The sequence below is a fragment of the Mobula hypostoma genome, chromosome 7 (assembly GCF_963921235.1).
Source record: "Mobula hypostoma chromosome 7, sMobHyp1.1, whole genome shotgun sequence".
In the NCBI taxonomy this organism is placed as follows: Eukaryota; Metazoa; Chordata; class Chondrichthyes; order Myliobatiformes; family Myliobatidae; genus Mobula; species Mobula hypostoma.
This window is the reverse complement of record NC_086103.1, coordinates 55,969,671-55,983,209: the sequence shown is the minus strand read 5'-3', so window position 1 is coordinate 55,983,209 and position 13,539 is coordinate 55,969,671. Positions and strand designations below refer to the sequence as shown.

At 40.3% G+C, this 13,539-nt stretch overlaps 1 protein-coding gene across 7 annotated transcripts in view; it reads right to left on the bottom strand.

The window, feature by feature from the left end:
• The window catches only part of rnf44 (ring finger protein 44), a 161,110-nt gene that overhangs the window by 70,208 nt on the left and 77,363 nt on the right, over positions 1–13,539 (bottom strand). The window contains exon 1 of one of the 7 annotated variants that reach the window (XM_063053454.1): positions 7,524–7,881. The exons of the other annotated variants lie outside the window; for them this stretch is intronic. The gene's annotated coding sequence lies outside the window, so the exon portion shown is untranslated. Of the gene's footprint in view, positions 1–7,523; positions 7,882–13,539 lie in introns of those variants that run through there. 7 annotated transcript variants of the gene reach the window in all.

Below are 13,539 nucleotides of genomic sequence, written 5' to 3'. Positions count from 1 at the left end.
CTAGATTAGGATGCAGTAAGAGCCAATTCAGAATTTTAAAAATCATTCTATGCTAGTTAACCACAGAGTTTATTTCAAAATTATACAATGTACTACATTTTTATTAAGCCAGCCGGTGAGGTAGTGGCATCTGCACCAGACTGCGAGGCGAGTGGCCCCGGGTTCTAATCTGGCCGGATCCTTGCAAGCTTTCCGTCCGTGCTGGGTTGAGTGCCGAGCTAGCAGCTTGCCCTCGCAAAAAGACAAATAAATGCTAAAAAAACGGCAAGGTTGCCTCCCAATGCAACACAAGGTGCAGAGAGGAACTCAACTCAACAGCAATATCTTTATTATTGCATCCAGTTGAAGTGATTAAGGAAAAGAAACATTCAAATACTGGAGGCAAAATAAAGCTGAGCCATAAAGCAGATTGCTAGCATTGAGGACCCATCTGACAGAAAAGAATAGAGCTCAATGTCATGGACAGGAAAGAAGATATAATTTTACAAAGGATAGTTTGGAACATTACTTCTAATTAAGCCATGGGAATAGGACAGAGACAGATGCTCAAATTAGTAACAGATCATGTTTAGGCCGAGCAAGATGCTTTTCACATGGAGATATCAGAATAAATTTCTAAGACAACCTATGGAACCATATAAGAAATAATTTAAATACAGCAAAAGGAGATTGCAAGATATTTCTGGTGGTAAAATTCTCTCACCTATACCCAACTCCACATCTGACTGACTAGTAATTATCGCCATTGTGTTTTTTTTTCTGCTTTTCACAAGTCACACTAACAGCTTCCCAAGATATCTCCAAATTTGGGTTGTATTCAGGACAGTTCTGCATTGTGGACCAGGAACAAGATGAAGATCAGTTGAAAAGGTTCTGAGCAATCAGATGGATAGAGTTTGTAAACCAGATTGTGTCCTAATCTAGTGCATCTTGGTCATCACGTATAGGTTTAAAATCCGTAATACATAATATTTTGTCAGGTTACTCGATCACAAAGATAACTTAGGATTGAGATAAAATGCAACCACTGTATTATTTAAGCACTGTAAATATGAAATCATGACTGAGCAAACTGAAGTCAAGATGTTTTACATGGATCATTATCCAAAATTATCTGCAGAGAAAACTTGTGTAATGACACATGTAAGTGTCTGCTCAAGATGGTGCTGAGCTGCAGTCTCCAGCTCGGTTCCGGTTCAGATTTTGTTAGTTTTTAGGTTTTTTTTCTAAAAGGTTCATAGGGACAGAGAGGGGAGTTAGTGGTCAAGAACAGATGTGGGGGAACTGGAGGACAGGCCAGAACGCAAAGTCTAAGCTCCAACTCCGCATTTGCAGAGCAGCGGTGAGACTGGAGTTCAAGGCCTAGTTTTCGGGGTCCCCACATCTGGAAGCTCGCCGTTTGAGGCCTGGAGTTCGGACGCTCTTCCAGGCTCCTCATCCGTCCTCATTTGTGAGCCCTGATACCAAAGAAAGATCGAAGCTGCAAGGGCGACCAGCGGCCCGGATCGAAGCCCAAAATGTCTAACAGACGTCCAGTCAAGTTTCAATGACCTGACCCCACTGTGAATCTCTGCAAGTCCACTGGGGGAGTCGGGGCCCAATGTCTGCAAAGCCATGAGTATGCTGGAGGTTGGAAGCCAAGGATGGCCTGTCCTGGGGTTACAGGACTGTGTATGTGGATGGAAGAATGGGGCTCATTTTCCTGTTGTTGCTTGGAATGTTCTGTTTTGTTGTGTGGTACGTTGCTGAGCATATGTGCATGCTACATTGTTGCTGGAATGTGTGGCAACATTTGCATACAACCTCCAGCACATCCTTGGGTGCACTGGTTGTTAAAGCAAATGGAGATGCTGCCTGGCCTGCTGCATTCACCAGCAACTTTTATGTGTGTTATCACATTTCACCGTATGTTTCAATGTCCATGTGATAAGTAAATCTGAAATCAAATCTAATACAGGTAAATTAGTTTGTTAATGACAACTACCAGATAGGGTCAACTGACCATTACATTCCTTAGATTGATTACATACTGTCTCCAGAAACAAACTGAGTGAGAATGAACTGTTAATATGCTGTTGCTTCATTGTCTGCCAGCGTAACTGCTATTTAATGAAAATTAATAGTCTTGTAACCAAAAAAACATTCATTCTAAATTTAAAGAGGAAAATCTTCAAAATAGAAACTTTGCTGGATATCCAATATGCAAAACATGCAGCAGGTAAACAGGGGATGTTACATAAATGTTTCTCTGCTAAATGTCCCAAAACTCTAATTCCAAAACAAACTGCAGTAATTGTTTTCATGTAAATATCAGGCTGACGTTATTTAGCACAGAACATCCCACAAGAAAATTAATGACCAGCTCATGTGTTTGCGGTGCTCTTGTTTGAGAAAGGAATATTGACTCTGGTTCCAGAAAACCACCTCTGTTTCCTTCAGATCCTATCATAAATACCTTACTGGTCACCAGAACCACATGGTTCCTTTTAATATCCCATTCAAATTGTAGGACTGTAAATTTCTTAGCAAGTTTGTCAAAAAGTAAATTTTTAAACAAGTATTTAAGGTAAACCTTGGTATTTTCATATTATATTTTACAGAGGCAAATATTGTGATATTAGGCTAGGGAACCAAAAGTATGTCACAAGCCATTTCCATTACTATTCTGAAACAACAGTGTAAATCATAGGGACAGTCTCTGACACACGTCCATAGGCTTTCACCAAGCCTCACTTTTCCACGTATACCTGGCAGGGGAGGGGGGATTACACGATCCTAATGTATATTGCACCATTATCACACAAATATCATATAACTGCAATGGCTTAAGCAACAGAACTTCAAATTTAAGAGCGATGATGAGACTTTGACTTATATAAACTAGAAGTTACAAAGAAATTCTGTTCTTGGATAGTCACCATTCATTTGATGATATGGAAATGTAGTCTAGTCAATGAAAAAAAACTTTTTTTATGATGGCAGTGCATTGTAAAGCACTGTAGCATTCCACAGAAACCACTGTTCAATGCCTCAAAAAGCAGCAATGTTTAAATGACAAAATGTGGTAAACTTTAGTTGGGGGATAAATGTTGGTCAAAATACCTGGGAAACTCCTCTGCTGATCTTTAAATAATGTAATGGATTTTTTTTTTTCACGTCTGCCTGAGAAGGAAGGGCTACAGGATGGCTACACTGGCCATGCCTACAGGATATGGTACTTCATTCCTGTAGTTTAAGTCTAGATGACAGATTCAGATCCCAGGAGTGGATTTGAATCAAGAATTTCTAGAGTCATAACCACAAGAATCAATCAGTCGGGTAATACAGTGGGAATCACAGACGTGAATTTGTGCCATGCACTCAGTTCATGAAGAAAGGCTCAGCCACTGTCCCTCCATTCCAAGTAAAGCATCAAAATGAAAACTTGATAAAGGGACCAATGATACAAAATTGCTTCCCTTCTGATTGTTTGGCTTTCTCTATCAAACACCACACTTCTCTAAATAGTAGCGAACTTAAAGTAAGTTTCCATAATATTTACAAATAATTCTGCAAGCACTGTTTTCATTAGATCAAAACATCACAGCTTATCAAGACGCATCTAGGAACAAGTTCTCCTAATCTTTTGCCTAATATTTATTTTTCAACAATATCTTATTAAGGAACTCTAATCTTTATCTCAATGCGGTTTGTTACAATTATTAGAAAAGTGATTTTGTTTCAACACCATTTCATAGGCTGTTTAGCATTTAGATGTTTTCTTAGAGGCGAGAAATGTTACTCGGAGCCAAGTTATTTCACTCAGCATGAACTTCCAGACTAAACCAAGCCAAAAGATGCATCAAGCATTAACAACAATTATAAACTGCTAGAAAATCTCAAGTCAGGCAGCATCTGTGGAAAGAGATACAGTTGCCATTTCTGGGAATGCAAGCCTTTATCAAAACTAGGAATCAAGAGAGATGCCTGGTCTCAGCCTGCAAAGCCCCATTCTTCTCCATAGATATACCCGACCTGCTGAGTTCTTCCAGCATTTTTTGCTATTATTTCAGATTCCTAACATTTTCATTACAAAAAAAATACTCAAGAGACTTTACTTCTTACCACCATTAGCATTCCATGATTAAGTCAAGCTTTTTTAAAAAATTATTTCCATTCCAGGTCTAACCTGCCAAGCTACCCTTTACTGATGTTTACCAGAAAAGATCCTCTGGTTGCTAGGAAGAATATGTTGAAAGCCAAGGGTCGTTCATTGTACACCTAGTAGATTTCAGAATAGTGGCTGAGATGCAACTTTAAACTTTAAGGTGTTTGACCTATCAGCAGAACTTTATACTGGTGTTGAACAAATCTAAACCAAATTATGAGCACCATTTTTTCTTGGTTACATTACTATGGGCTACAATCTTCAACCAATTTCTAAGATGAGCACAAATTAATTAATTACCTGGAATGCTTTAAATGGACTGGAATTAGTTGTGAAAGAGAAGTGCCATTACACTGTTGCGTTGTTCTACCAAATGGAAAACAAAATTGTTTTGCTAAATTAGAATTTTCATTCCCAATTACTGAGAGTATTTGCAAATAGCACTGCTCAGTACTACTACCAACGGAGACACAAGAGACTGCAGATGCCGGAATCTGGATGAACAAACAGTCTGTAGGAGGAACTCAGTCAATTGAGGAGAATCTGTGGGGTGAAGGAATTAGCAACATTTTGGGTCGAAACCCTGCACCACAGCTTTATCAGTGGATTGTTTTATTTACACTGTGTTCGAAGTCCTATGTACCTTCACAGATACAGAAAGGATAAGAAATTCCGACTCTTCTAAATCTTTGCTTTCATTTCTGGTCATCTAGAGCATAGGAAAGTGACATACTTCAGATGTACGTTTAACTATTGCATATTGTAAAGCAGGGATGGCGGGTGGAGGAGGTGGAAGGCGCTCCTTCCCTCTGCTAGCCTGCAGGTCACCCTTGCGCAAGGTGTAACACCTGCTTAGCCCCGCCGATCAGGGTCACGGGAAGCCACAAGAGCAGGTGGCGGATGGTCGTATGAGCATCTGGTGCTTATCACAAGACCTGGTTATACGACCACTGACGCCAGGCAGACAATCTCTGAAGAGTGCTGATAATGGCTGGATTACAAACAAGAGAAAATATGCAGATGCTGGAAATCCAAGCAATGCACACATAGTGCTGGAGGAACTCAGCATTTTGTGTGTGTTGCTTGACAATGGCCGGGGGGGGGGGGGGCAGGGGTCACCAGTCTTATAAAAACTCCCTAGAAGGCGGCAATGGCAAGCTGCTTCTGTAGAAAAATTTGCAAAGACCAATCATGGTCATGGGACCACGATCGTCCACGTCATATGCCATGGCACATAATGACCATAATGATTATAAAGCAAAATGTCAAGTTTTGTCAACTGACCACTAGTTGATAATGTCAGCAAACATAAACCCATCCAAGAAATAACTACATGGAAAAACATCTCACCATCTCAGTTACTGCTCAGGCTTTTACTAGTGAAAAGGGAGCAGATAATTGCTCTCATGTATAGAAGGTACTCATGTCCAGATGGGAAATACTTTTTCAGAAGATTGTACAAGATAATGCACACTTTAAATTCACATACCAGTTACAATCCATCAACCGAGGGCTCACCTTAACCCTATCACATGCAGAGATATGCCGAACAGGGTTGGCAAGCCTATGCACATAAATTGCATTGACACGCGGCGCGCAGAGCCACCCTTGATTCTTAAACCCCACCCATAATAAAATAACATGCACAATGATCATCTTTACGGACAAATGAAGCAGGGAATGATTTTTTTAAAAAACAACACAAGAGCAGTGAGATGACTTCACAGGAAACATCTCACACCAGCTTGGCGCTAACTAGACGGTTGTGAGAACATGTGACGTTGGATGTTACATCTTGAAAACCTCGTGGTCTTGGTGTACACACCAGTATTTGGATAGTAAACAATTCAGCTCTGCTTACAATTTTTCTGTTGTTCCTGCTTGAACACTGGATATTCGTGGTAACAACGGTAAATACAGTAGTTAGTTTAGCACCTCCATGAATATTTAATTTCACATTTCTTATGTTATGAGGAACAATAACAGTACTATTTAGAAGTGATATTTTTCTTGCCTTTTTAAATAATTAATATTAATTATTTGAATGGATTTTCTAAAATGCTTCATTTATTTCAATCTGCCTCTGTTATACTTATATTAATAGTAACACTGATACATTTAAGTAAGCAACAGGAGTAATCGATTTTTCTTATAAAAGTTCAAATTATCGTTAATTATCAATGATTATCCCTGTTTAAAATTACCATAGCAGGCGAGATTTTTAAAAAAAAATTTGAGTCCACGCTCTGAAAAAAAAGGATCACCGCCCCTGTCTAGGATGTGCCAAGTCCACTGGCAGATGGACAAGGGGAGCATTTGGCTGACACTGGGGCTGTGGGTAAAGGCCATATGCTGTGATCTAACGCCTAGAATAAAAGGTTGCATACACTAAGTTTTCAATTTACATCTCAAATCCATTTGGAAACTTAGAAGATCGCGAACTTACTACCGGGTAAACTTCCCAGTTGAGGCCGCGATATATTTTTTTGAAAACCAGCGGTCGAAAGGGTACAATGTTTCTTTGCCTCATGCCCCACTAAAACCGCACGGGTTACTCTGGTAGGCAAGAGAGCACAGTCAAGCTACTGCACGGGATGGGGGGGGGTGGGTGAAATCAGGCACATCTTTCACCCTGTGCTTAGATTCTGCAGCAGATACAAAAGCTGGGTCCCCCCCTCAGACCACCTCCCAAGCCCTTGCCCCTGGTGGGGTTGCTTTGATATACACCCGATCATACAATGCAAGGATGTAAGTGGAGCAGCGATTCAGGGCCGCGCCGCCAGAGCACCACGTGCTCGCAGCCAAACAAAGCAACAATGAATCTACGGGAGAAGGCAAAGCCGAAACGTTCCGAGATTGCCAACAATCCCAACTGTCTCATCGGCCACGGGGGGGCTGGGTGGGAGCGAGGGTAATAAACAGGACCATTTCAGCTCCCTCAGTGCCGATCTACTAACCGCTCCCGAATTCAGAAGCCGAACAATGTGTCAAAAATAACAACCACCACCAAATCATTGCGAGTTCAGTTAAACAGCAACCTTAAACCCAACGACAGCCCCACTGCCTCTGCCGCCCCCTTCCCGGTGCCGGGGGAAAAAAGGGAGGCTTGATTTTTATCCCCCTCGCCAATCGGCTGTTTGAAGTCTGAATAACACCCCGTCACCCACAACCTCTCCCCCCAGAAAACAAACAAACATAAACTGGATTCAGTTTCAGATGGACCACGCTCTATCCGTCCAAAGGCACACCGCAAATCAATAAATAAAGAAAAACCATCACAATAAACACCCCGACAGTCAGAGAGATACACACGCACACACAGAGCGCCGGAGGCGAGCCCCGCTCGATGGGCAGTTTGAAGAAGCCGCGCTGTTACCTGATGTTACTGATCAGGAAGAGCCGCTCCAGCTGAAACAATGTATCGAGGTCAATGTATCCAACCCCGCGCTCTCCCTCGCCTCTCGATTCTCCAGCCCGCACCAACTCGTCTCTGAGTCCTCTCTAGCCCGCAACAACCTTACCTCAGCCCGCTTGGCTCGGTATGGGTATTACTTATGCCGTGGGTTTTATTTTTGCAAGCTCCGCTTCCCTCTCCCGCTGTCGCTACGTGTAAGATTAAACTCCCGACTCCGAACGGGCACAACCTTAAAAAGTTTGATTCACAACATTCGGGAGCGAGCGCGCTCCCGCAGCGCGTTCAAGGAGCCCAGCCGCGTGTTTGGAGGAGTCACAGTCTCACAGTACGTACCCGAAGCAGGTCAGACATGATCAAATATAAGCGGGAGGAGGGAAGATTCGGTACATTACAGTTGAAGTCATTCCCTGCAGTCACTTGCACGGACACTCTGAACGTGTCGGAGTAAAGTATCTAATGGGGGTCATGATCCTCTTGCTTTGATTGTTTTGCTGCCTCCCAATTTTTCACACAATAGCAGCATGATCGTCAAGAAAGTAGACAACTGATTGTTTCAAATGAAATGTTATATTGCAAACAGCATTATAAATTCATAATTTTTACAAAGTTAATAGAAAATCTAAATTGTTTAAGCTTGTTACTTCTTCAGTTCTATAAAACACCCTAACAAATTTTCTAGATTTCAATTTTGTGATTCCTATTTGTTTTCCTTTCTTCAGCACTCAGCTTTTGAATCTTCAAGCAAAAAAAAGATACTGGATATGTGAGTATCTCTGGCATTTATTTTCATTATTACCTTGTACCATTATATCTTCGTTTTCCCCACTGCTTTACACAAACACTCTCTTTTTGTTTTTTTTCCCTCCCTTCCATCTTTGTCATGTTCAAAACTTATTGTCCCCAATCTTTCCCAGTTCCAGTGAAACAAGTTCAGTCTAACATTCCACACCATGCAGAACCAGCCGCGTGTCCTCAAAAAATCATTCAGTCTTCCCCAACAAGAAACCCTGGATGAACCACCAGTTCCGTTATCTGCTGACGGCCCGATCAGGGACATTAAAGTTTGGTGACCAAGTAAAGTACAAGTATCCCCGGTATGATCTCCGGTAAGCCATCTCACCTGCAAGGTGGCAGCTCCAGACCAAACCCAAAACATTTAAGGTTGCTCAAAAGCAGTGCCAGGGCTTGGATGCTATCACCTCCTACAAAGTGAAACCAAGTGACATAGCTGACAACAAGGTTTTGTTCCCAGATGAGCTCAACGCCTTTTTGACTGTCATAGCATGGAGGCATTTTTGCAAACTCAAAACAGCCCCCAATAACCTGGTGACATCCGTCTCCCAGTCCAGACAGGGTACCTGGCCAAGTACTACAGATCTGTGGCTGGCGTGCTCACTGATATCTTTAACCTCTTGCTTCAGCAGTGTGAGGTACTCAGATGCTTCAAGCAGACTTCAATTATATCAGTGCCTAAGGAGAAACATGGAAACCTGCCTCACTATCATCCAGCAGCACTTACATCCACTGTGATGAAGTGCTTTGAGAGGTTGGTGATGAAACATATCAACTCCTGCCTGAGAAGCGACTTGGATCCACTCCAATTTGCCTACCATCCCAAAAGGTTAACAGCAGATGCCATTTCATTGGCTCTTCACTCAACTCTTGAACAGCTGGATAGTGAAGATGCATACATCAGGATGCTCTTCATTGACAACGGTTCAACATTCAATACTATCATCCCTCAAAATTAATCAATAGGTTTTAAGACCTAGGTCTCAATACCTCCTTGTGCAATTGGATCCTCGATTTCCTCACTCGCAGACCCCAGTGAGTTCAGATTGGTAACCACATCTCCCCCACAATCTCCATCAGCACAAGTGCATCACAAGACCGTGTGCTTAGTCTCCTGCTCTACTTGCTTTATACTTATGACTGTGTGGCTAAGCACAATGCCAATGCTATATTTAAGTTTGTTGACAATACCACTGTCATCGGCCAAATCAAAGGTGGTGATGTGTCATCATACAGGAAGGAGATTGCCTCTCACTCAATGACAGCAAGACCAAGAAACCGAAGGTCCATGAGCCAGTCCTTATCAGGAGATCAGAGGTGGAGAGGATCAGCAACTTCAAATTCTTCGGTATTATCATTTCAAAGGGTCTGAACGGGTGCAGCTCGTAAGTGCCATTATGAAATAAGCACAGTAATGCCCCTACTTTCTTTGAAGTTTATGAAGATTCAGCTTCTCCTCAAAAACTCTGACAAACTTCTATAGATGTGTGGTTGACAGCGTATCGACAGGCTGCCTCACAGCCTGGTGTGGAAACATCAATGATCTTGAAGAGAAAAGCCTACAAAAAGTAGTGGATACAGCCCAGTCCACCACAGGTAAAGCAAAAAATAAGTAACTAGATATTTGAACATTTTTGTGGTTTAACTTATTTGCCTGCAACAATATTTTCCCCAAAACGAACTTAATCCGCATTGAAGAAGAGCACATTGTTTTAAATTATGAGAGGAATTATCCAATCTGTGGACATCAACATTGATGCCAGAAATGAGGTGCAACAAGAAAGACAAGAAAAGTAACTTTATCCCAGAATTTCAGGAGAGGGTAAATCTCACCTTTTTCCAATTGCTCTGAAATCTTCAGCAATGGAGACCTGGTAGAGGAGCTGATTAAACAGAAATTTCTGCTTGTGTTGCTGAACGCAGACTGCAACACACAACATTAGCTTACTAGGTTACTCTAGTATTTGAAGAAACTGATTTACAACACTGTGCAGGATAGATCTAATTCAGTTAAAATATTATTAAACTATTTATTAAAAGCAGGACTAAACTGGGATCATAAAGAATGCTATCGGGCACTCATCAAAAACAACTCATAGATTTGCTTTTCCTGCATCAGGAAAAAGTTGGAAAGGAAGTTTATTTTTGGCAAACCTTGAAATTTATTTCAGGATTTTTAGAAATGATGCAGTAATTAAACTGGTTAAAGAGGAAACATTTTGATCTATTGCTTATATCTGTAGCCTTCAATTAAATTGATGAAAATAGCAGATGTTAAGTAAGTACTTAGTTTAGAATATTTGATTATAGCAAATTCATATTAAGTCAGCTTTGACCTGTAATTGGGTTTTCAGCTATAAAGAGAATTAGTGTGTAAGATTACACTGAATTGATTGCAGAGGCTCCCAGTATTAATTGATACTGCAAATGCACACTTGAATAAAAGTACACATCACAAATACAAATGAACAGCCTGTACGTAGACTGAAGAAGAGCCTCTTGATATATCTGCATGCTTGTAGACTATCAAAAAAGCCTTGTAATAATCGATTGTTATTCCAAGTTCTTGCTTCAAATGCTAAACACAATGCAAGATAAATACACACGTATGTGCATTCACGGAAATTCACAGCAATTCCTTACTGCGATATATTCATTGTCACTAGAGAAAATTGATATACAATGCATACAGAGCAAATAAGAAATAGGACAAGCACAGTGTAAATACAAAACAGGATAAATGTCCAATGAACGGTACACAGGCACGGATTTTCCAGAGAGTGTCAAAGTTTATTGCTAAGTTGTAACATTAGCTAAAAATCCAATTTAAAACTAACTGGAATCCTTCATTTACTGTATGTCCATGCTCAACTACCATAAAATACGGATAGTAGCAATGTTCAATTCTGCCTTGCAAAGAGAATACTGTTGCAGGTTCTTTTCCAATAAAATGGTCAGGAAATTTAAATAAGATAAATCTTTATGTACATAGGGTACAAAAAAAAATGCACAGGAACAAAGTTTGCAATGAAGGCAATAATTTCAAAAGCTGTGGCATTATTTTCACAGGATGAAGTGGCACTAGTTTATTTTACATAATTAAACTTAAACCCTTCAAGTTATAATATTGAAGTCATTCAGCCTTTCATCTGTAATCATATACCTGTTCAAGCAATCACTGCACTGAATTAATCTAAATGATCGATAACATTTTGTTACAATTAACCAAAAACACTTTCTATTCAAATGCATAGTCAGCCATTACTTACTTAAAAATTACTTGCTGATGCACTGACTGAGCCACAGTTCTATTTAGTGATATTTTTCACTATTAATAAGGAATTAGCAAATAATTTTAATGATTTGAAGACTAATTTTGATTTAGATTTATAAATTGAAATACTTTAATATGTTAAATGAAAATTAAAAAGCTTAGATACTGGATACGTGAAATCAAAACAGAAAATGCTGAAAATCTCAGCAAGTCATGCAACACGTGCAGAGTAAGGAAAATTTCCAATTTCAAATGTTAACTATACTCCTTCTCAGCAAGTGCCTGATCTGCTGAATATTTCCAGTTTTCTCAGTTTTCATTTTAAATTACGAGGGAGCATTACTTTTTGATGAGTCAATTAAGACAAGATCTTCTCTGCTTTTAAGCAGTCGCAGAAAAATTCATGGCAGTAAAAATTGCCCATCCTTATACCTTCGTCAACAACACTCAATATATGAACCAACATTTTTTGGAGTACAGCACGAGTTTAGATCAGTCGCCCACTTTCCTCAAGTTAGCCATAAAGCAGTTCAGTACACATCCTTCAGTAAAGGAAGTAATTGGTTCCAGTATTGCTTCTTCACTGCTGAAAACAGGCAACACAAGCCATAATTGATTTTAAAAAAGATGTGTGCCACTGGAATAGTCTAAGAAATTTGACTTTCTCTAGCTTCAACTTTACAAAACACTGGTTAAACCACATCTCGTGTAAATATTGGTCAACACTGTTGTGGCTCGGGAAAGAGTGAGAGGGGATTCATCGAGATGTTACTTGGATTGGAGGACTTGAGTTATGGGAAAGGATTGGATAGGCTGGGTTTATTTTCCCTGGAACAAACACTGAAGGGTAACCATTAGTCTCCTGAGCAGTGTGGATAACATCCCTCACTTCAACATTGTCTACGTCACCTCCGCAATCTATGGACTCACTTTCAAGGATTCTACAACTTACGTTCTCAGTATAATTTATTTTTTTTGTATTTGCACAGCTTGTCTTCTTTTGCATACTGTTTGTCAGACTTTGTGTGTAGTTTTTCATTGATTCTGTTGTATTTCTTTGTTCCTGCAAGGAAATGAATCGCCAGGATTCATTTTCAGTATATGGTGACATATATGTACTTCGAAAATAAATTTACTTTGAATGTTGTATACAGAATTGTAAGAGGCATAGATAGGATAGACAGCCAGGATCTTATTATCATAGAATGGATATTAAAAAGAAGACAGCAAAGGTTGGTTTTATCTCAGGTCATTTGTATTACATTGTAAATTGACTATTTCTATTTGGTGAATCATCAATTTTTTTTTAAATTGATTCTTAACATGGTATCATACTAGCTGAGAGGTGTTGCAACAGCAATCTCACGCTCAGCATTAGCAAAACAAAAACTGATTGTGGACTTCAGGAAGGGGAAGTCGAGAGGACACAACAGTTCTCATTGAAGAGAGCGGTGGAAATGGTGAGCAGCATCTGAACATCAACACCTTGGAGAGACCACTTTGGGGTCAGCACATTGACACACTCATGAAGGAGGCCCGGCCAGCAACTTTCCTTCATTAGGAGTTTAAGGAGATTTGGTGCATCACCAAAGGCTTTTTTCAAATTTCTACAGATGTATGGTGGAGAGCATTCTGCTGGATTTACATCACCACCTGGTATGAAAGCTCCAATGCACAGGATCAAAAGAGGCTGCAGAGGGTTATAGACATAACCAGCTTCATCCTGGGCACAATCTTCCTCATCATTGAGGATATCTTCAAGAGGCAATGCCTCAATAAGGCGACATTCATCATTAAAGCCCTTCACCATTTTGGATATGCTCTCTTTGCATTATGACCATCAGGGAGGATGGACAGGTGCCCGAGGACCCACATTGAATGCTTTAATAACAGCTTTCCTCCATCAGATTT